This window comes from Mirounga angustirostris, unplaced genomic scaffold (genome assembly GCF_029215605.1).
Source record: "Mirounga angustirostris isolate CCGP_5_RB_7025 unplaced genomic scaffold, mMirAng1.0.hap1 SCAF_13, whole genome shotgun sequence".
NCBI classification, from domain to species: Eukaryota; Metazoa; Chordata; class Mammalia; order Carnivora; family Phocidae; genus Mirounga; species Mirounga angustirostris.
The window spans coordinates 61218924-61240600 of record NW_026991721.1 but is presented as its reverse complement, the minus strand read 5'-3'; the positions used below and the strand labels follow the sequence as shown (position 1 = coordinate 61240600).

At 36.4% G+C, this 21677-nt stretch overlaps 1 protein-coding gene across 11 annotated transcripts in view; it reads left to right on the top strand.

Moving 5' to 3' along the window:
* STK33 (serine/threonine kinase 33) overlaps positions 1-21677 on the top strand; it is a 160283-nt gene that overhangs the window by 60800 nt on the left and 77806 nt on the right. The gene's annotated exons all lie outside the window — the stretch shown is intronic.

Genomic DNA, 21677 nt, shown 5'->3' with positions numbered 1-21677 from the left:
TACTCACTAAATGCTCCTGGAATGTTTATGGTATTTGTCCTAGTAGTCACTGTGTTAACAAAAAAAGAAGGAATTTTACCCAATCAGTTTCTGATTTGGCTTATATGAATGTAGAGATTTTTTGTCAGGGGTGCCTTTGAGTCTACTACCCATTAGTCTTCTTTAGTGAAAGGGGTTTGACAAGGGTATACACTATCTTTCCTCCTTTACCTTTACCTTTATTACAGGGCTCATCAAAGAATCTTTGCTGGAGCATAATGTAAGGGGTGTGGTCATGATTTAGACTCATTTCCCCTTCTGTTATCCCACAGCATATATTGAGTGCTTACAATTTATCAGGCACTAATATAAGCACTTTCCTTGTATGTAATTTATTTACTCCTTATAGTAACTCTACAGAAGGTGCTTTGTTATCCTCAATTGCATGATGAGAAAACTAAAGCTCAGAAGTAGATTAAATAGATTAAAATCACAGATTTAGTAAACGACCAGGATTTGAATCTAGGCAGTCTGTGGGTGTAATGGAAAGGACACCGCACTGTTCAAGGGCGGAGAGCTCGGCTAGAGGGCTAGTTGGCTCGGAACTTTGCTCAGTCAAGACTCTTTCTTGGGGCAAGGCTGCTAGACAGAAGGCCTCACAGGATTTTGTCTGTTTTTTGGTATGACTGGGCCCTGAAATTAGGTAAAGAGGAAGATAGACTGAAGTCTCACTTTTCTTTCTTTTCTTTAAAAAAATTTTTTATTTGAGTTTAGTTGTCTCTTTTCTTTTCTTTCTTTTTTTTAAGCGGGGAGGGGCAGAGGGAAAGGAGGAGAGACCATTTTAAGCAGGCTCCATGTCCAGCGTGGAGCCAATTGGGTTCAATCTCACAGCCCCAAGATCATGACCTGAGCTGAAATCAAGTCAGAGGCTTAACCGGCTGAGCCACCCAGGTGCCCCTAGTTGTCTCTTTTCAATTAATATCTTGATGCTTTGTGGACAGACTTTGAGATAGGTAGCCAGATGCTTTGCCATTTAAGACAAATCCATATTTAGTCTGCCCCTTCCGATTTACTTAATTGGCAAATTTTCAGGAACAACTGAATTTTTAAAAATTTAGATACAATTTGCACAATATGAAAGTTACTATTTTGAAGTGTATACCTCCAAGGTTGTACAACCATCACTACCTTCTAATTTGAGAACATTTTCCTCTCCCCAAAAAGAAACCTTGTAAATTAGTAGTCACTTCCCTTTCTCCCCTTCCCTCCAGGCATATACAATATACAAATTTACTTTCTGTCTTTATGGATTTGCCTATTCTGGACACTTCTTATCAATAGAATCATATAATATGTGGCCTTTTATCTGGCTTCTTTTACTTAGCATGATATTTTCAAGGTTAATTCACATTGTACATATGTCAGTGGCCAAATAATATTCCAATATATATGCCACATTTTGTTTATCCATTTATCAGTTGATGAACATTTGGATTGTTTCCAACTTTTTGGCTACTATGAATAATGCTTCCATGTTCATTCATGTATAAGTTTTTGTGTGAATATATGTTTTCAGTTCTCTTGGGTCTATACCTAGACGTTGCTGGGTCATATGGTAACTTTAAGTTTAACTTTTTGAGGAACTTCCAAATTGTTTTCCAAAGCAACTACACCATTTTATATTCCCACCAGCAATGTGTGGGAGTTCCAGTTCCAGTTACTCCACAACCCCTCCAACACTTGTTATTTTGTTTTTTGTTTGTTTGTTTTATTATATCCATCAAGGTGAGTGTGAGGTGGTATCTCATTATGGTTTTGATTTACATTACTATAATGACTAAAGGAATTGTGCATATGTTCATTTGTTTATTGGCATTTGTATATCTTCTTTGGAGAAATTTCTATGCAAATCCTTTGTCCACTTTTTTTTAAAGATTGTATTTATTTATTTATTATATATAGAGAGAGAGTGGGGAGGTCGAGGGGGGAGGATCAGAGGGAGAGGGGACAAGCAGACTCTGTGCTGAGCATGGAGCTGGATGCAGGGCTCCATCCAAGGACCCCGAGATCATGACCTGAGCTGAAATCAAAAGTCAGACACTTAACTGACTGAACCACCCAGGCAACCCTGTCCACTTTTTAATTGGGTTGTCTTTTTATTCTCAAATTTTAAGAGTTCTTTATATATTCTGGATACTAGATTCTCATTAGCTATATGATTTGCAAATATTTCCTCAAATTCTGTGGGTTATTTTTTCACTTTCTAGATAATGTCCTTTGAATCACAAATGTTTTTAGTTTTGATGAAATCCAATTATCTATTTTTATTTTGGTTGCTTGTGCTTTAGGTATCATATCTAAGAAACTGTTGCCTAATCCAAGGTCACAGAAATTTATTATCCTTATGTTTTCTTCTAAGAGTTTTTATAGTTTTAGCTCTTACATTTAGGTCTTTGATCTCTTTTACGTTAATTTTGTATATAGTGTAAAGTAGGTGTCCACATTCATTCTTTTTTTTTTAATAAAATCTTTTTATTTGACAGAGACACAGCAAGAGAGGGAATATGAGCAGGGGGAGTGGGAGAGGGAGAAGCCGGCCTCCCGCTGAGCAGGGAGCCCAATGCGGGGCTTGATCCCAGGACCCTGGGATCATGACCTGAGCTGAAGGCAGACGCTTAACGACTGAGCCACCCAGGCGCCCCTCCACATTCATTCTTTTGTGCATAGATATTTAGCTGTCCTAGTACCATTTATTGAGAAGACTGTTCTTTCCCCATTGAATTATCTTAGTACCTTGTCAAAAATGACTCAACTACAGATGTATAGGTTTATTTCTGGACTTTCAATTCGATTCTACTGATCTGTATGTTTATCCTAGTCCAGTATCACACTATTTTGATTAGTGTAGTTTCAAAGTAAGCTTTGAAATTTTGAAGTACAAATCCTCCAGCTTTGTTCTTTATTTTCAAAATTGTTTTGGCTATTCTGGATCCCTTGAATTTACATATGAATTTTAAGATTGTCAATTTCTGTAAAAAAAAGAATGATGGAATTTTGATATTGAATTGTAGATCAGTTTGGGGAATACTGCCATGTTAACATTTAATGGGTCTTCTGACACATGAAGACAAAGTGTCTTTTCATTTGTTTAATTTCTTTTAACAGTTTTTGTAGTTTTCAGTCTTGTATTTATTTTGTCACTCTTGTTTTTTGGTACTGTTGGATTGAATCGCTTTCTTAATTTCATTTTCAGATTGTTCATTACTAATGTATAGAAATACAACTGATCTTTGTACATTAATCTTGTATCCTGTAACCTTTCTAAACTTGTTTTTTAGCTTGTGTACATGTGTATTCCTTTAGGATTTTCTATTTCCAGGACCATGTCATTTGCAAATAGAGATAATTTTTTACTTTTTCCATTCTAATCTGGATGCTTTTTATTTTATTTTCAAATTTAATGCTGGAATCCAGGCTAGAGCTTTCAGTACAATGTTAAATTAAAGTGGCGGGAGTAGCTATCTTGTCATGTTCCTGATCTTAGGGAGATAGCTTTCAGTCTTTAACCATTAAGTATGATGTTAACTTTGGGTATTTTGTGGATGCCCTTTGTTAGTTCTATTGCTAGTTTATTGAGTGCTTTTATCATGAGAGGATGTTGGATTTTGTCAAATATTTTTTCTGTGGGCATTAAGACGATCATGTGTTTATTTTTTCCTATATTCTGTTAATATAGTGTACTACATTAATGTTAAATGTTGAAACAAGTTTTTATTCCTAGGATAAGTCTCCCTTTGTCAAATTGTGTAAGCCTTTTTATATGCTGCTGGATTAATTGTTTTTTTAGTATATGCTTCTAGTATTTAATTGAGGATATTTGCATTTATAGTAACTTATAAGGAATATTGACCCATATTAGTAGTAGTACTACTACTAGTAGTAGGTAGTTAGTAGTAATTAGTAGTAGTCGTAGTAGGAGTAGTAGGGGTGTTTGTGTGTGTTTGTGTGTTATATCTTTGACTGGGTTTAATATCTGTGTACTCCTGGCCTCAGGCTAGTCACTTCATTTTTGAAGGATAGTTTTTGCTGGATTTAGAAACCTTGGTTGACAGGCTATTTTTTCTTTTAGAACTTTGAGTGTGTCATCTCTCTTCTGATTCTATGGTTTCTGATGAGAATTCAGCTGTTAATCATATTGAACATCCTTTGAATGTGATAAATCACTCCTCTGTTACTGCTTTCAAGATTCTTTTTGTCTTTTTCTTTTGGCAGTTTGGTTAATATATGTCCAGGTGTGGATCTTTTTGAAGTTATCCTACATAGAGTTTTTGAGCTTGTTGGATGTGGAGATTAATGTTTTTCATTATATTTGAAAGTTTTGGGCCATTATTTCTTCAAATATTCTTTTTGCCCCTTTCTGTTTCTCCTCTTTTCTGAGATTCCCATTATGCATATATTGGTACATTTGATGGTGTCTTCACAGATAGCCAAGGCTATGTTAATTTTTCTTCATTCTTTTTACTTACTTTGTTCCTCAGACTAGATACTCTCAATTAACCTATCTTCATTTCATTTTTTCTTTCTTCTGCCTGCTCATATCTGCTATTGAACATCTCTAATGAAATATTCATTTTAATTATTGTACTTTTTAACTCCAGAATTTGTATTTAAACAAATAGTTTATGCATCCTTTTGATAATCTCTGATGGTATATCCTCATACATGGTTTCCTTCGGCTCTTTGCAGTCAAATGCTCTACCACTGAGCTATACTCCATCCTTCAGCTCTTTGAACATATTTAAAATAGCTTATATAAAGTCTTTGTCCAACATTCTGGCCTCAAGGTCAACCAGAGATAAGAGCTTACGGGCTTCTCAGATCTTACCTGTGTATGGTACATCCCTCTGTGTATGTGTGCCCTCCTAGATTCCCAAGAATATGTTGGAGCTTTCCAAAGTGCCCTTGGACATCTTATTTCCCAGCTTTTTCTTTTAAGCTTTTTGGTTAGTTTTTTGGCTATTATTGGTCCAAGTATTAACCACTGCTTCAGGCAGCTGTGAAGTTACAAACTTGATTGTAATTGTTTTCAACAAATGCCCTGTGGAAGAAGACACTTTGTACAAGGTGTGCCCTGATTCAGGTCAAGTACAGACTAACTTATAAGTGGGATCTTCTAGAGAACTATCAGAAAGGTCAAGTAATGAGAATTCTTTGGGAATGAGCATTCGAAAGAGCTCTAGCTCCATCCCACTGCTCTCCACTCCACTGCTCTTCCCAGCAACTACTAGGTTGTACCAGGAATGTGAGCTATTTTTTGGGTAAGCTATTGCAAATATAGAGTGGGGGATGGGACTAAGGGAAGTTAAAATGTGACAAAGCTTCTTGTTCTTGCTTAAATACAACTATTTATTTATTTAAAAATAAATGTTTCTTCTGTTGCTGTAAGCCTTTGGTTAATTTCCATATCTCTGAAAAAGTTTATTCTAATAATTTTGGTCAGCTTTTTCATTGCTTTTATGCAAGAACAAATTTGGAAGTCCCTAATCTGCCATTTCCACCAATAGTACCTCATAGCTTACATTTTAAATATAATTTTTCAGTCCCATCTCTCTTGGAAATCTTGAGCCATTTGGCCTTTGATCAATCTTTCTTTCATTAAATACCCTCCTTGCTGCCTCTATGGACACTACTTTCCATTGTTCAGTGGACTCTCTTCCTTTGATTATCCTTTAGAAGTTGATGTTCCTAAAATTTCTGTCCTTGGCTCTTTTTAAAATTTTAATTCCAGTGTAGTTAATATACAGTGTTATATTAGTTTCAGGTGTACAATATAGTAATTCAACAATTCCATGTATTACTCAGTGCTCATCAAGCTAAGTGTACTCTTATTCGTCTTCACCTATTTCACCCATCCCCCACCTACATCCTCTCCAGTAACCATCTGTTTGTTCTTTATAGTTAAAAGTCTTGTTTTTTTGATTTGCCTTCTTTCTTCCTCCCCCTTTTGTTCATTTATTTTGTTTCTTAAATTTGACATTTGAGTGAAATCATATGGTATTTGTCTTTATCTGACTGGCTTTTTTGCTTAGCATTATACTCTCCAGATCCATCCATGTTATTGTAAATGGCAAGCTTTCATTCTTTTTTATGGCTAAATAATATTTCATTGTGTGTGTGTGTGTGTGTGTGTGTGTGTATGTACCACATCTTTTTAAGTTTTTATTTAAATTCTGGTTAGTTAACATACAGTGTAATATTAGTTTCAGGTATACAATATAGTGATTCAACACTTCCATACATTACCTGATACTAATCACAGGCGCACTCCTTAATCCCCATCACCTATTTAATCTATCCCCCCACCCACCTCCATTCTGGTAACCATCAGTTTGTTCTCTATAGTTAAGAGTCTGTTTCTTGGTTTGCCTCTCTCTCTGTCTTTCCCTCCTTTGCTCATATATTTTGTTCCTTAGATTTTATTTGTTTATTTTTTTTTAAGTAATCTCTATACCCAATGTGGGGCTTGAAATCACAACCCTGAGATCAAGAGTTGCATGCTGTACTGACTGAGCCAGCCAGACGCCCTGTTTTGTTTCTTAAATTCCACTTATGCATGAAATCATATGGTATTTGTCTTTCTCTGACTGACTTTTTTCACTTAGCATAATACTCTCTAGCTCCATCCATGTTGTTGCAATGACATGATTTCATTCTTTTTAATGGTTGAGTAATATTCCATTGTATATATATACCACATCTTCTTTATCCATTCATCAATCGGTGGACACTTACGCTGTTTCCATAATTTGGCTATTGTTAATAATGCTGCTATAAACATCAGGGTGCATGTCCCTTTGAATTAGTATTTTTGTATTCTTTGGGTAAATACCTAGTAGTTCATTGGATCATAGGGTAGTTCCATTCTTAACTTTTTGAGGAACCTCCATACTGTTTTCCAGAGTGGCTGTACCAGTTTGCATTCCAAGAGTGTAGAAGAGTTCCCCTTTCTCCACATCCTTGCCAACACCTGTTGTTTTCTTGCTTTATTGATTTTAGCCCTTCTGACAGGTGTGAGGTGATATCTCATTATAGTTTTGATTTGCATTTCCCTGATGATAAGTGATATTGAGCATCTTTTCATGTGTCTGTTGGCCATCTGTATGTCTTTGGCAAAATGTCTATTCATGTCTTCTGTCCATTTTTAAATTGGTTTCTTTGATTTTTGGGTGTTGAGTTTTATAAGTTCTTTATATATTTTGGATACTAACCCTTTATTGGATATGTCATTTGCAATATCAGTAGGTTGTCTTTAATTTTGTTGACTGTTTCCTTTGCTGTGAAGAAGCTTTTTACCTTGATGTAGTCCTAATAGTTTATTTTTGCTTTTTGTTTCCCTTACCTCAGGAGACATATCTAGAAAGATGTCGTTATGGCCGATGTCAGAGAAATTACTGTCTTTGTTCTCTTCTAGGATTTTTATGATTTCAGGTCTCACATTTAAGTCCTTAATCCATCCTGATTTTATTTTTGTGTATGGGGTAAGAAAGTGGTCTGGTTTCATTCTTTTGTGTGTAGCTGTCCATTTTTCCCAACACCCTTAATTAAAAGACTGTCAGACTGTCTTTTTTCCATTGCCTATTCTTGCTTCCTTTGTGGAAGATTAATTGACCACATAATTGTGGGTTTATTTCTGGGCTTCCTATTCTGTTTCATTGATCTGTGTCTATTTTGTACCAGTACCATACTGTTTTGATTATTACAGCTTTGCAATATACCTTGAAGTCTGGAATTGTGATACCTTTTTTTTTTTCATTTTCAAGATTGCTTTAGGGCTATTTGGGATCTTTTGTGGTTCCATACAAATTTTAGGGTTTTTTTCTAGTTCTGTGGAAAAGGCTGTTTGTATTTTGATAGGGATTGCATTAAATCTGTAGGTTGCTTTAGGTAGTATAGACATTTTAACAATACTTGTTCTTCCAATTCATGAGCATGGAGTATCTTTCCATTTGTTTGTATCATCTTTAATAATTTCTTTCATCAATTTCTTTCTAGTTTTATAGTTTTCAGGGTACAGGTCTTTCACCTTTTTTGGTTAGCATTTTATTATTTGTAGTGCAATTGTAAATGGGATTGTTTTCTCAATTTCTCTTTCTGCTCTTCATTATTAGTGTATAGAAATGCAATGGATTTCTGTATATTGATTTTGTATCCTGTGATCTTACTGAATTTATTTATCAGCTCTAGTAGTTTTTTGGAGGAATCTTTAGGTTTTACTATATAGAGTATCATGTCATCTGCAAACAGTGAAAGTTTTATTTCTTCCTTACCAGTTTGGATGCCTTTTATTTCTTTTTGTTGTCTGATTGCTGTGCTAGGACTTCCAGTACTACATTGAAATAAAGTGGGACAGTGGACATCCTTGTCTTTTTTCTGATCTTAGGGGAAAAGCTCTCAGTTTTCCCCCATTGAGTATGATGTCAGCTGCGGGTTTTTCCTATAAGGCCTTTATTATGTTGAAGTATGTTCCCTTTAAACCTACTTTGTTGAGGGTTTTTATCATGAAAGGATGTTGTACTTTGTCAGATGCTTTTTGTGCCACTACTGAAATGATCATATGGTTTTTATCCTTTCTCTTATTGTTGTGATGTATTATGTTGATTGATTTGCAAATATTGAACCACCCTTGCATCCTGGGAATAAATCCCACTTGATTGTAGTAAATGATTTTTTAAAATGTATTATTGGATTCAGTTTGCTAATACTTTGTTGAAGATTTTTGCATCTATGTTCATCAGAGATATTGGCCTGTAGTTTTCTTTTTTAGTGGTGTCTTTATCTGCTTTTGTTATCAAGGTAATGCTGGACTTACAGAATGAATTTGGAAGTTTTCCTTCCTGTTCTATTTTTTGGATAAATTTGAGAATAGGTAGAATCACCTTTGAAACTGTCTGGTCCTGGACTTGTTTGTTGGAATTTTTTTGATTACTGATTTAATTTTGTTGCTGGTGATCAGTCTGTTCAAATTTTCTATTTCTTCCTGCTTAAGTTTTAGTAGGTTATGTGTTTCTAGGAATATATCCATTTCTTCTAGGTTGTCCCATTTGTTGGCTTATATTTTTCATAATATTCTCTCACAATCTTTTGTATTTCTGTGGTGTCAGTTTTTATTTCTCCTCTTTCATTTATGATTTTGTTTGAGTCCCACCCCCCCCACCTCTTTTTAAAGAGTCTGGCTAGAGTTTGTTGATCTTTCGAAAGAAGCAGCTCCTGGTTTCATTAATCTGTTCTATTGTTTTTTTAGTCTCTATATAATTTATTTCTGCACTAATCTTTATTATTTCCTTCCTTCTGCTGGTTTGGGGTTTTGTTTGTTCTTTTTCTAGCTCCTTTTGGTGTAAGGTTAGGTTGTTTATTTGAGCTTTTTCTTGCTTCTTGAGGTAGGTCTGTATTGCTATAAACCTTCCTCTTAGAACTGATTTTGCTGCATCCCAAAGATATTGAACCATTGTGTTTTGGTTTTCATTTGTCTCCCTGTAATTTTTTATTTCTTCTTTGTCTTCTTGGTTGGCCCATTGATTGTTTTGTAGTATGTTACTTAACCTCCATGTATTCATGCTCTTTCCAGATTTTTTCTTGTGGTTGATTTCTAGTTTCATAGCATTGTGGTCAGAAAAGATACGTGGTATGACTTTGGTCTTTTTTAATTTGTTGAGACTTGTTTTGTGGCTTAATGTGATCTATTCTGAAGAATGTTCCATATGCACTTGAAAAGAATGTGTATTCTGCTGTTTTAGGATAGGATGTTCTGAATATGTCTTTTAAATCCATCTGGTCCAGTGTGTCATTCAAAGCCACTATTTCCTTGTTGATACTCTGTTTGATCTGTTTGTTGATATAAGTGGGGTGTTAAAGTCCTCTAGTATTGTATTACTATTGATTAGTTCCTTTATGTTTGTTTTTAACTGGTTTATGTATTTGGGCGCTCCTTCTTTGTCTTGTTATGGTCTTTGTTTTTAAGTCTATTTTGTTCGATATAAGTATTTCTACCCTGACTTTCTTTTGACAGCTATTTGCATGATAAATATTTCTCCATTCCCTCACTTTTGTTCTACAAGTGTCTTTAGGTCTGAAATGAGTCTCTTGTAGATAGCATATAGATAGGTCTTGTGGGTTTTTTTTGTTTTTTGGGGGGTTTTTTGGTAAAGATTTTGCTTATTTATTTGAGAGAGATAGAGAGAGAAAGAGGAGCAGGAGGAGCAGAGGGAGAGGGACAAGCAGACTCCTCGCTGAGCATGGAGCCCAACATGGGCTCAATCTCATGACCCTGGGATTGCAACTTGAGCCAAAATCAAGAGTTGGTGTTTAACTGACTGAGCCACCCAGGCACCCCAGTAAGTCATGTTTTTTATCCATTTTGTCACCCTCTGTCTTTTGATTGGAAGGTTTAGTCCATATACATTCAAAGTCATTATTGATATTGATATGCATTTATAGCCATTTTGTTACTTGTTTTGTGGTTGTTTTTGTAGTTCTTCTCTGAACCTTTTTTCTCTTGCTCTCTTCTCTCATGGTTTGTTGGCTTTCTTTAATGATGTACTTGGATTCCTTTCTCCTTATTTTTTATATATCTATTATTATTTTTTTAAATTTGTGGTTACCGTTTGGTTTGTAATATAACATCTTCTGCATATAGAAGTCTATATTGCATTGATGGTTGCTTGAGTTCAACCTGTTTTTACTCCTCTTCCCCCTATATTTTAGGTATATGGTGCCATACTTTACATCCTTTTATTTTGTGAGTTCCTTGACTGATTTTTACAGATATACTTATTTTTACTGCTTTTGTGCTTCCTACTTTTCTTACTCTTACTTATGGTCTTTCCTTTCCACTCAGAGAGACACCTTTAACATTTCTTGTAGGCTTATTTAGTGGTCATGAACTCCTTTAGCTTTTGTTTGTCTGGGAAACTCTTTATCTCTCCTTCTAATCTGAAGAATAGCCTTGCTGAATAGACTATTCTTGGCTGCAGATTTTTTCCTTTCAGCACTTTGAATATATCATGCCACTTTCTCTAGCTTGTAACATTTCTGCTGAAAAATCTGCTGATAGCCTTATGGGGTTTCCCTTGTATATAACTGTCTTCTTTTTTCTTGATGCTTTAACAATTCTCTCTTTATCATTACTTTTTGCCATTTTAATTACTATGTCTTGGTGTGGACCTCCTTGGGTTGATTTTGGGGGAGGGGAGTATCTCTGTGTTTTCTGGATCTAGATATGTTTCCTTCCCCAAATTAGGGAAGTTTTCACCTATTATGTCTTCACATGAATTTTCTGCCCCCTTTTCTCTGCATGTGGCTGTCCAATTTTCCCAACACCATTTGTTGAAGGGACTGTCTTTTTTCCAATGGACATTCTTTCCTGCTTTGTCAAAGACTAGTTGACCATAGAGTTGAGGGTCCATTTCTGGGCTCTCTATTCTGTGCCATTGATCTATGTGTCTGTTTTTGTGCCAGTACCATACTTTCTTGATGATGACAGCTTTGTAATAGAGCTGGAAGTCTGGAATTGTGATGCCGCCAGCTTTGCTTTTCTTTTTCAACATTCCTCTGCCTATTCGGGGTCTTTTCTGGTTCCATACAAATTTTAGGATGATTTGTTCCATTTCTTTGAAAAAAGTGGATGGTATTTTGATGGGGGTTGCATTGAATGTGTAGATTGCTCTAGGTAGCATTGACATCTTCACAATATTTGTTCTTCCAATCCATGAGCATGGAACGTTTTTCCATTTCTTCGTGTCTTCCTCAATTTGTTTCATGAGTCTGTTATAATTTTCTGAGTACAGATCCTTTGCCTCTTTGGTTAGATTTATGCCTAGGTATCTTATGGTTTTGGGTGCAATTGTAAATGGGATATACTCCTTAATTTCTCTTTCTTCTGTCTTGTTGTTGGTGTATAGGAATGCCACTGATTTCTGTGCATTGATTTTGTATCCTGCCACTTTACTGAATTCCTGTATGAGTTCTAGCAGTTTTGGGGTGGAGTCTTTTGGGTTTTCCACATAAAGTATCATATCATCTGCAAAGAGTGAGAATTTGACTTCTTCTTATATCAGGCATATTATTTATATCCATTTTACTTAGGTCTTTTACTGTGGTTATGTCCTATTCTTTCATTTGGGAAATATTCCTCTGTCTCCTCATTTTGTCTAACTCTCTGTGTTTATTTCTGTGTATTGGGAAAGGCAGCTACCTCTCCTGCTCTTGAAAGTAATGGGCTTATGACAAAGAGGTTCTGTAGGGCCCTGCAGTCCAGTGTTCCCTGTGCACCAGAACCTGGCACTTCAAGAGTGTTTCCTATGTGTGTTTTGTGCACCTTGCTGTTGTGTCCTGGCCACTTACCTTCAGTCCAATCATCTGCAGTAGCTCTGTTTGCCTGTTGTGGGCAGTGTTTGGTCCCCAGCTGGGGTGGGGTGTGAAGTTTTAACAAGGTTTGCCTTAATCTTCTGTGGGGCCACTGTCTTCACCAGGACCAAGGCCTCTAAAGTGTGCAAGTTGGGAGATGTGGTATTGGCAAGTTTTGCTCTAGTCTTCTTGGGGAGGGGACCCACAGCACCAGGACTGAGGCAAAAGTGACTGGAAAGGGTGGATCTTGGTGTAAGCAGGTTAGGGAATGAATATCTGTAGGAACCACACTGGTTCCTACAGATAGCTGTGTGTTTGTGTTGGGGGGGTAGGGCAGGGAGATGACACCTGCCAGCTTCTTGGTTCCTAGAGGGGTCTCCCTGCGAAAACTTCTCTTCCAGGACATGCTCTGAGATGAGTAAACAAAGCTCCCTCCTGTGTGCCCCAGGCAGTTTGCAAACTGCAGTTTCTATGCTCTATCTCCATAGCCTCTTTGTTGTGCTGTTTTTTTAAGGGTGGAGACTCAGCTTCCTGTCATCTTCTAGGCTCTCCCAGAGCCAAGCTTGCTGATTTTTAAAATTCTAGGCTTTAAGTCCTGCTGGCTGTAAAAACTCATGAAATTTGGCCCCTGTTCCTTTTAAAGCCAAATGATTTGAGGATTCGTCTTCCCTGTCTGAGCTCCCTCTTGTGAGAGTCTTTTTCTCTTCCTTCTTCACACCCATAGCTCCCTCCCTCCTCTGGGCAGCCATAGTCTTATGTTTAGCTCTCCCCCCTCCCCCACCACCATGTCTCCTACCCCTTTGTCATGACCTTTTCTCTACCCTCAGTTGTTGAGTTTGTTCTGCCAGTCTTTGGGTCATTTTCTGGGTTACTTACACTGATATGAGTGTTATCTAGCTGTATCTGGGATACAAGGTGAGCTTAGGGCCCTCTTACTCTGCCATCTTCCCAGCCGTTCTTCCCACTGTTTTCTGTCCTTGGCTCTCCTATGTTTTCATTCCACACATCCTTCTTGGGTGATCTCACCTACACCCATGATTTCAGTTGCCTCTTCTATGATGTAAGTCTTAAATCCAAGTTTCTAACCTAGATTTCTCTTTATGTCTGGGCTTATATAACCACTACCTCTTAGGAATCTCCCTTTCAGTGTCCTGAAGGCAAAACTAACTTAACATATCCCAAACCAAACTGATTATCTTACTCCAAATCTATTCTTCCTCCTCTCCTTACTATCTTAGTAATTTAGTCATCATCCACCTCAGTATTCAAGGTGTTCTTGACTTTTCTCTTTTTTTCTTTTAAAGATTTATTTATTTATTTGAGAGAGAGGGAGGAAGGGGCAGAGAGAGAGAGAGAATCTCAAGCAGACTCCCTGCTGAGGGTAGAGGCCAATGCAGGGCTCAATCCCATGACCCTGAGATCATGACCTGAGCTGAAATAAAGAGTTGGACACTTAACTGGCTGAGCCACACAGGTGTCCCAACTTTTCTCTTTCTCTCCCCATGGTCATAACTAATCATTTACCAAGTTCTATCACTCTATTTCCTAAATATCTCCAGAATTTGGCTATTTTCCCCATCCCTGATGCTGCTTTCCTAATTAAGGCCACATTTATATCTTTTCCTGAACTATCGTAATACTTTCTTGTGTTTCCATCTCTAGTCTTGTCTTTCATACATTTTCTATACTGCAGGAAGAATATGCTTTACAAAAAGCACATTTCCTTTTGTCATTCTCTTGCCAGGTAAACAATAGCTAGGGAATATAGATACCATCCCTGCATTCAGGGAACTTGGGTATAGTGAGGGATACAGACAAATAAATGACCAAGTACGATTCAGAGTGTGATAGAGCAAGTATAGTGCATTAAAGAGATTGGCAGACATTCAACTGAACTTGATTCAAGATATCAGGAAAATTTGAGAGGAGATGATGTCTAAGTTGAGATCTGCAGGAAGAGTAGGAATTACAATGATGAAGGGAAGAATGGGAACGAGTGTTCCTGGCTGAGAGTGCATGAAGGAAGATGTAAAGAAGGCAAAGGATTGTAGGAAATGAATGAAGTTTTGTAGGTTAGAAAACTTTAGATTGGAAATAGGTTGGAAATGAAGAGGTACACCAGAGCCACATCACATAGGCTCCCGTTTGTCGTGTTAAGGACTCTTTGCTGTTGGCAACCAGTGAAGTGATTTTTGTTGGGAGGAAACATGATCAGATTTGCATATTAGAAAGAACACCCTGGGAAATGCTTTGGTTGAGAGGGCTGACTTGGAATCAGGGTGACCAGTTAGCAAGCTCTTGCATTAATCCAGGTAAGAGATGATATTGATGTGGACATTTGGAATGGAGAAAATTGAATGGATTTGAGAATTGTTTTAAAGTAGAATGGACTTGTCATAGTTGAATGCAGAGGTTGAGGGAGAGGAAAGAACTGAGGAAAATTTTATATTATTCAGTTAATTAAGCTATCTATTTCAATAGTTATCTATTTAGAACATAAAGTTATTGTGTATTTATGTAAGTATGTATGCACATTAGTGACAATAAAATGTATGGTGTTTTGTAGGTTGTTATTTTTTTTTTTTCCAAATAATCTGCATCTGTTGTAGGTCTAAAGATCTAAACTCCCTTGAATAGACTTTACTGTTTACTTGGTACAAGCTAGTAAATGTAGACCTAGTGCCTGGGTCAATCTATTTCTTTCTATGAGTCTAACTTCTCATTTCCTACTGGGATTCATGATTAAAACATCTCACTTCTAGTCAACATTTTTTTCTATCCTAAGCATAAAACTACATGTTTGGTTCTATCAGCTTTCCTTAGCTACATAAGGGTGTTTCTACTGTGGAATTTGCACTACAAAGCAATTCAAAACTTTCGAATTTTCTGTTTGTAGTGTAGTAGATCTCAGTAGGGTAAAAGGACTTGCTGATTTTAGGTTCAGTTTTATTTGGTCACTTTTTATCAAATGAATTTATGTCTACTGACTAAACATGTCAGTTTACTATCTGAATAAAAAACATACCATGAAAATAGCATTCTTTGAGTTTGAAGATCTGATTTAAAAGTTTATCATTTCATCACTAAGACATGAAAAGAGAATCATTGCTCATTTTTGCAGAAGAGGTTTGGAAACTCATATTTTTGGATTCTCATATTCTTTTATATGGACTTTGCAAAAATAATAATCTTACAATCACTATTCCCTAAATTATTTCTAGTATTTGTTAAGTTGATGTGTGGTTGGATATAGTATTGTTAAACAAAAGTAGCTTTATTTATATTTTAGGAAATCAAGGAAAATTTAATATTAATTTTTTATATGTTATAGAGTACATTTTAAATCTTCCTCATAAAAAATTTCTTTTTAATTGAAGAGAAAAATTTCTTCTCCCCCCAAAAGGAATCCTCTCTGTTCTCAGTTGTTTTTTAAAATCTTGAACCTGTCAGTGAAATTGTGTAATCTAGTAATAACATGCCTAAGGCTTATTGCCTTTTCTTGGGCAACAGTATCCGCAAATGATGTGCTCTATCGATTTTAATCACATTGTTTTTACAGTTCCATTGCAAGGTTTTGAAAACTCACCAAGTAAATAAATCTGTGGATACAGATACCTCCTTTCTCTGAAAATTTAACTATTTACATATTATTCCTTTTTGATCAGTTGTTAAGGTAATATGTAAACTAGTAATATTTTGAGAGATTATTTGGCCCTTGCTAGTCTAAAACATTCTGCCTGATATTCAGCATTACCTATTTAAAAAATAAAATTCTTATAAAGGTGATATTTGAGTGCCTGTAGAATTCAGAATTTAACATATAACCAATTGTGTATGGGCTACTCCAGCAAGCCATTCCCTCAACAACTCAGCTGCATACATTTAGAGCAAGCTCTTGTAATTGTATTCTAAGCTAGCTATGAGCTAATTAGATGACAATTTGTATCTTGGAACCCATGTAGAACAATATTTGGAGCATTAGACTGAGAGACTGTTACTGAATGATAAAGTAATTTTCTGATGCTACCATCCATTGGGTTTTGACAGAGTTTCATAATAATAATAAAAACTTCCATTTATTATCAGTACTTTACATACATTATATCCTATCCTTATAACAATTCTGCCATGTGAGTATATAAACATCATCTGTGTATATACTTTGCATATGAGGAAGCTGAGACCAGATAGGTTAAGTCACTGGTGGGGAATTGGAACCTTGGTCTAACAGTAAAGCTTGGGTTCTTTTTCATTACCAAGGGCAAACACATTTCATCTGAAATTTTCTGTACAGGTAAAATGGAATCATTCTGAGACTTGTGAGATTTTAATGCTTGTAAATTGTTTAGAAATTTGGGGTCCTTAGATCCCAAGTGGTAGAATACTGGTACCCTATTTTTTGGGTCTGATATAGCTTTGTTTGTTATAGTGCTGAATTTGGAGTAGGGTGTGTGTGTGTGTGTGTGTGTACCTGTGTGTATAAAATAAATAACTTAATATTTTATGTGGGATTTATAGTGGGAAACTTTCTTTGGTATTTGTTGCTACTTTGGAACTAATTAGATCTATGCCATTTACATTGCAACACTGACTCTGGTGAATTTGTCACTAAATTCTAATTTGTTCATATGGCAGTAGATTTTGATTGATTATACTGACTGGAGCCTATTCTTCATGCTTTTGAGCTTTATAGTTTATATTTTCAGCATACACTACCCTGTGTCCTCTCCACTACTGGAGGAGGTAATGTTGGCGTTTTGGCCACTCTCTCATCACTCCAGATCTGTGGCCGATTACTGTCAGGGTTGGAAGTGCTCACCTAAGATGATTCTACTGTAGCAGCCCTTTCTTTTTGGCAGCTCTCTCAGAATGAGAACCTCGTGTCCCACTCTACCCCATCTGTCTTTTGTGCTTGGTGGAGCCACTATTCTTCAGTAAAGACACCTTGTTTAGCCCTGATCTTTTCTGGAAGTGCTTTTTCTCTCTTCTTGTCTTAACCCGGATGGGGCCTTCTCACTCCCATTGTTCTTGCCTTCAAATGGAAATCACCTTTTTCTATTCCTCTGGAACCATAGACTCTGGGCCCTCGCATATGCCGTTGTCTCTGTCTGGAAAGCTTTTCCTTGACTTGTTCACCAGGTGAACTCCAATTCATTCTTTAAGACTTAGTTTGAATATTACCTGTCCCATGAAACCTTCTGTGACCTTTCCCTCAGCAAGTCAGTAATAATGATTTTTAAAGCAATAAAATATCTACCAGGCAAAGTACTAGACATTTTACAAGTGTTATCTAGTTAGTCCTCACAAAAGTCATTTAAGATAGTTAACCCCACTATTATTTCCACTTTACATGTGGAGGAACTGAGCTAGTAAGTGGTGGAAAGTAGAGTTTGAATTCTGGTCTCTCTCATTCTAAAAATTTTTTGTTTCCCACTAGACTATGTTACTTCCTTGATTACTCCCTCTTTTGTATCACTTTTGCACTTTGTACATACCTATCATTATCTTTATCATAATCATTGTTAGGCCCATGTCCTGATAATAGCTTTATCCCCAATATCCAATACAATCCTTGATATGTAATAAGTATTCAAAAAATGTTTGCTGGATACATACATAAACTATTAGATGATGAGATTCTCAGTTGGCCTGTTCTCCTACTTGGACCCCTGGTGTTTTTTGCTTATTGCCCTTTGGATACTCTTTTTGGCCAGACTTACAGAACCCTAGCAATTAAGTTTATTTTAAGACCTAAATAGACCTTTTAGGTCTTATTTCCCCAATCTTTCCTAGCTTGCTGAAATTAACAGCCATGACACATCGATTCCTGAGATATGATATTCTAAATGCTTTTGTCTGGCTATGAATCTGGGGTTTGTGTGCTACACATAAATGGCTCATCACTAGGAGTGAAGAAAACAGATTTTTCCAGAAAATAAATATCCTTATTTGAGCTCATTTGGCTAGGGATCCTGAGAAGGTTAACATATTTCATATGATTTGTTTGTTTGACTGTGACATACATGTTTTATTATGAAGGAAAGAATGAACCCATTATTGCTAATTATACCATCTGCCAAAAATAGTGATCTTTTGTTGAATATAAGGATCTTAGTAATAAGGTTTATTATGACCAAGGACTATAGTTGTTGGGAACTGGTCTTAGCCAGCAGAAACCCTTTGATTTTGACAATATGGTCCATCCCTCAAATAAATACTTATGTGTTTATATCCTTTCAGACTCCTGAAAACCACAGTCTTGAGTAGAACATAAATATGGGAGTACAGTTATAACTTCTTGTCTGATAGGGAACCTTTTAGAAGCAGGTGGAAATTTAGAGGATTGGGGTCAGGCCTAGTGTGGGGGTTTTGGTGTTTTGCTCTAGGAAGAGAGCTTCAAGGTAGAGTGAGAGTTTGGTTGTAGTACATTTTTTGGCCAGGAGACTTCCACAAAGATTTTCTGATTTTGTTTACATGACAGGCCACTGGTTCTCTCACACTAGGTAACTGCATTGGGTATTCTATTTGTACGCTCTAAGACATTGTTTCCATCAATTAGTAAATGACTTTCAATCAATAATCCTTATTTAATGGAGACCTTCTACTGGACACAAGATGACAAGGTGAATAGAACATAGTTCCTGCCCTGGAGGGGCTCACAGTTAAGAGAAGTAGTCTTTGTTGTTGTTTTCTGTTATTAAATTAATATGATTTCTGCAGAAACTTGAAAATGGGGATCATGGAATCTGTTGTTGGTGTTTTGTTGTAGACTGTTTGGAGTTGCTGAGTTTGCAGAGATCTGGCCACAGGACGAAAGTTTCCCGGACATGTCTAAATTGTGTTTCTGGTATTGGAACATGATCTTGAGGGTCAGAATGCCTTTTCTAATATGGTCTGAAACATCTGGGTTGGAGCATTATATCACATGTTTTCTTAGCTAACTAAATAGGTTCATGGAAAGTTGCTGGCTTTGGAAACTTCCTCTTTTTTAGGACTTCTGGGAATATTTGACACACAGGAAAGATACTCAAACCACACAATTTTATTTATATTAACATATTTTATTAATGCAAAGTTATTAATTAGTGCTTGATAAATGAAGCTAGCAAACCTTTCACATTTACCATCAAATTCTTAATCTTATTGATCCATTGCTAATTGGATTAAGATTGCCGAATACATATTTACCTTTTTTTAAGCTTTATTCTCTTATGAAATTTCAATTATATAATACAATGTTATCAACTATAGTCACCATGTTATACATTAGATTCTCAGACCTTATTCATCTTCTCAGTGAAAGTTTGTATCCAATAAGTGAGGTGATGGATGCGTTAATTAACTTGATGGGAGAACCCTTTCACGATGTATAGGTATATCAAATTATCACGTTGCATACTTTAAATATCTTCTAATTTTATTTGTCAATTGTACCTCAGAAGAGCTGGAAAAAAACATTCCTGAGTACAAGAAGACTATTTTCTCTTAAGCATCCTGGATGGAACACAGCTGAGTGTTCATGCCACAATCCTCAGTGTGGTTCTACTTCTCTTCTAGAGTCTATTGGCAGTGTTGTATATTTTGACTGCCTTAGGTACCCGTGGGCCCATTTGCTAACTCTTCACCTGTTATTCTCTGATTTCATGAGTGGGAAGGAAGTCTTTTTCCTTTTTCTTATAATACCTTTTCTTCTATACTTTATTTATTAGCTTTTCCTTTCCTAGCCAGGGCCACTACCCCTTAGCACATCCAGCCTTCCAGCGCATCCCCTTCCTTTTCATTATTACCCTGAGTCCGTGGTAAATTCTGCTCTGTTATAGGTGAAGTTGAGATTGGCTGAGGTGAATTTGGGGGCTGTAACTAGTTTGGCCTGGTCTGTGGTAGGAAAACCCAGGATCCCCATTATAATACTGAACCTCCCCAATGGAGGTGAGGTCAACTGCCTCTTGGTTCCTTTAAATGTCTGCTTCACCTCAGTTGATCATTAGGAGTGATTCATCTTTATAGACTTTTATGGCTAGAAGGAACCTGAAGACATCCTAGGCTATGCTTAAAGACCTTCTATGGTTTCCTGCCAGCTGATCTTCTAGCCTCTTCTTGGACACTTCTAGTGACTGAGAGATAGTCTCTCCTTTTATCTTTGACAGTTCTAAATGTTAGGAAGCCCTTTTATATTAGATTGGCATGCACTCCCTTTTTGAATCACACAGAAGCCTAATTCCTTGTGCCTAACCAATCCTCTTCATATTTATAAAGAGAGCCCTCACATTCTTTTTGAGACATCCCTCTTTCATATGACCCATCTCTTTACTTTAATGACTCTTCCTATACACCTGCTTATTTTTCTGCCTAAGTAATTTGTGATTCTGGCTCTTTCCCACAAAATGAACACTCAGAAATTTTCGTTTTGTACAAGGATGGGCCTGTGCTGGCAGAAAGGTACCTGACTTGAGGTTGCTTATAATGTACAGGGAAAAAAAGACACTGGATAACAACAGGAAAAAAATCAGGGAGAGGTTTCTTGGTTTTGTCCAGGCTCTTCAAGCCAAACTTTCTTAGTGAAATCTCTGTAACTTAAACTGTCAGTGGGGCCACATTTAAGATGGTCTTCCAGATTACAGCTCAATCAGTGAGGTATATTATGCAAATTAAAATAGGAAAAAACATAATAGTATATATCAGCTATTAAACACTTTTTAAACATCTCTGTAATGATGTAAATTTTGAACACACTGTAAATCCTCTTATTAGACAACATAGACTCACTTCCCTAATCATGCCCTTAATGGAAATAGTAAACAAGTGCTGGTCTCCTTTAAAATATAACACTATGATCTAGGAACCTCATTTGGCCCCTCTTTAGGCTCTGTAAGCATGTTGGGAAAACAAGTAGTTGAAAGTGAATATACAGTCATTCAGCTTGGTCTGCATAATGTCAGACAATCCATAGTTTTTTTTCTTCACTTGAATAGAATACATTTTTTGACTGAATTGACTGACTGTTTAGGTTCCTTGCAGACACAGTCTTAGCAAAGAAAACTAAAAATTGCTTTTGGGGAAGAAAATTGTAGCTAGTTATATCTCATAAAACCATTCTTGTGTTCATTTTCTTGAGGAAATTGCTGTGAGTGTATCTTCTAGGGCCAGTATGTAAGAGACCTTTTTATGCTTAAATAAAAGCTCAGAGATTTTCTGTATCAGAGTTGTTCCATTGACTTGTCTTAGTTCTGAGAATAAAATGAAAACCTCTAGTCAAAAGAAAGCTCACACTTCAGTTAAATACTGACATAATTTGA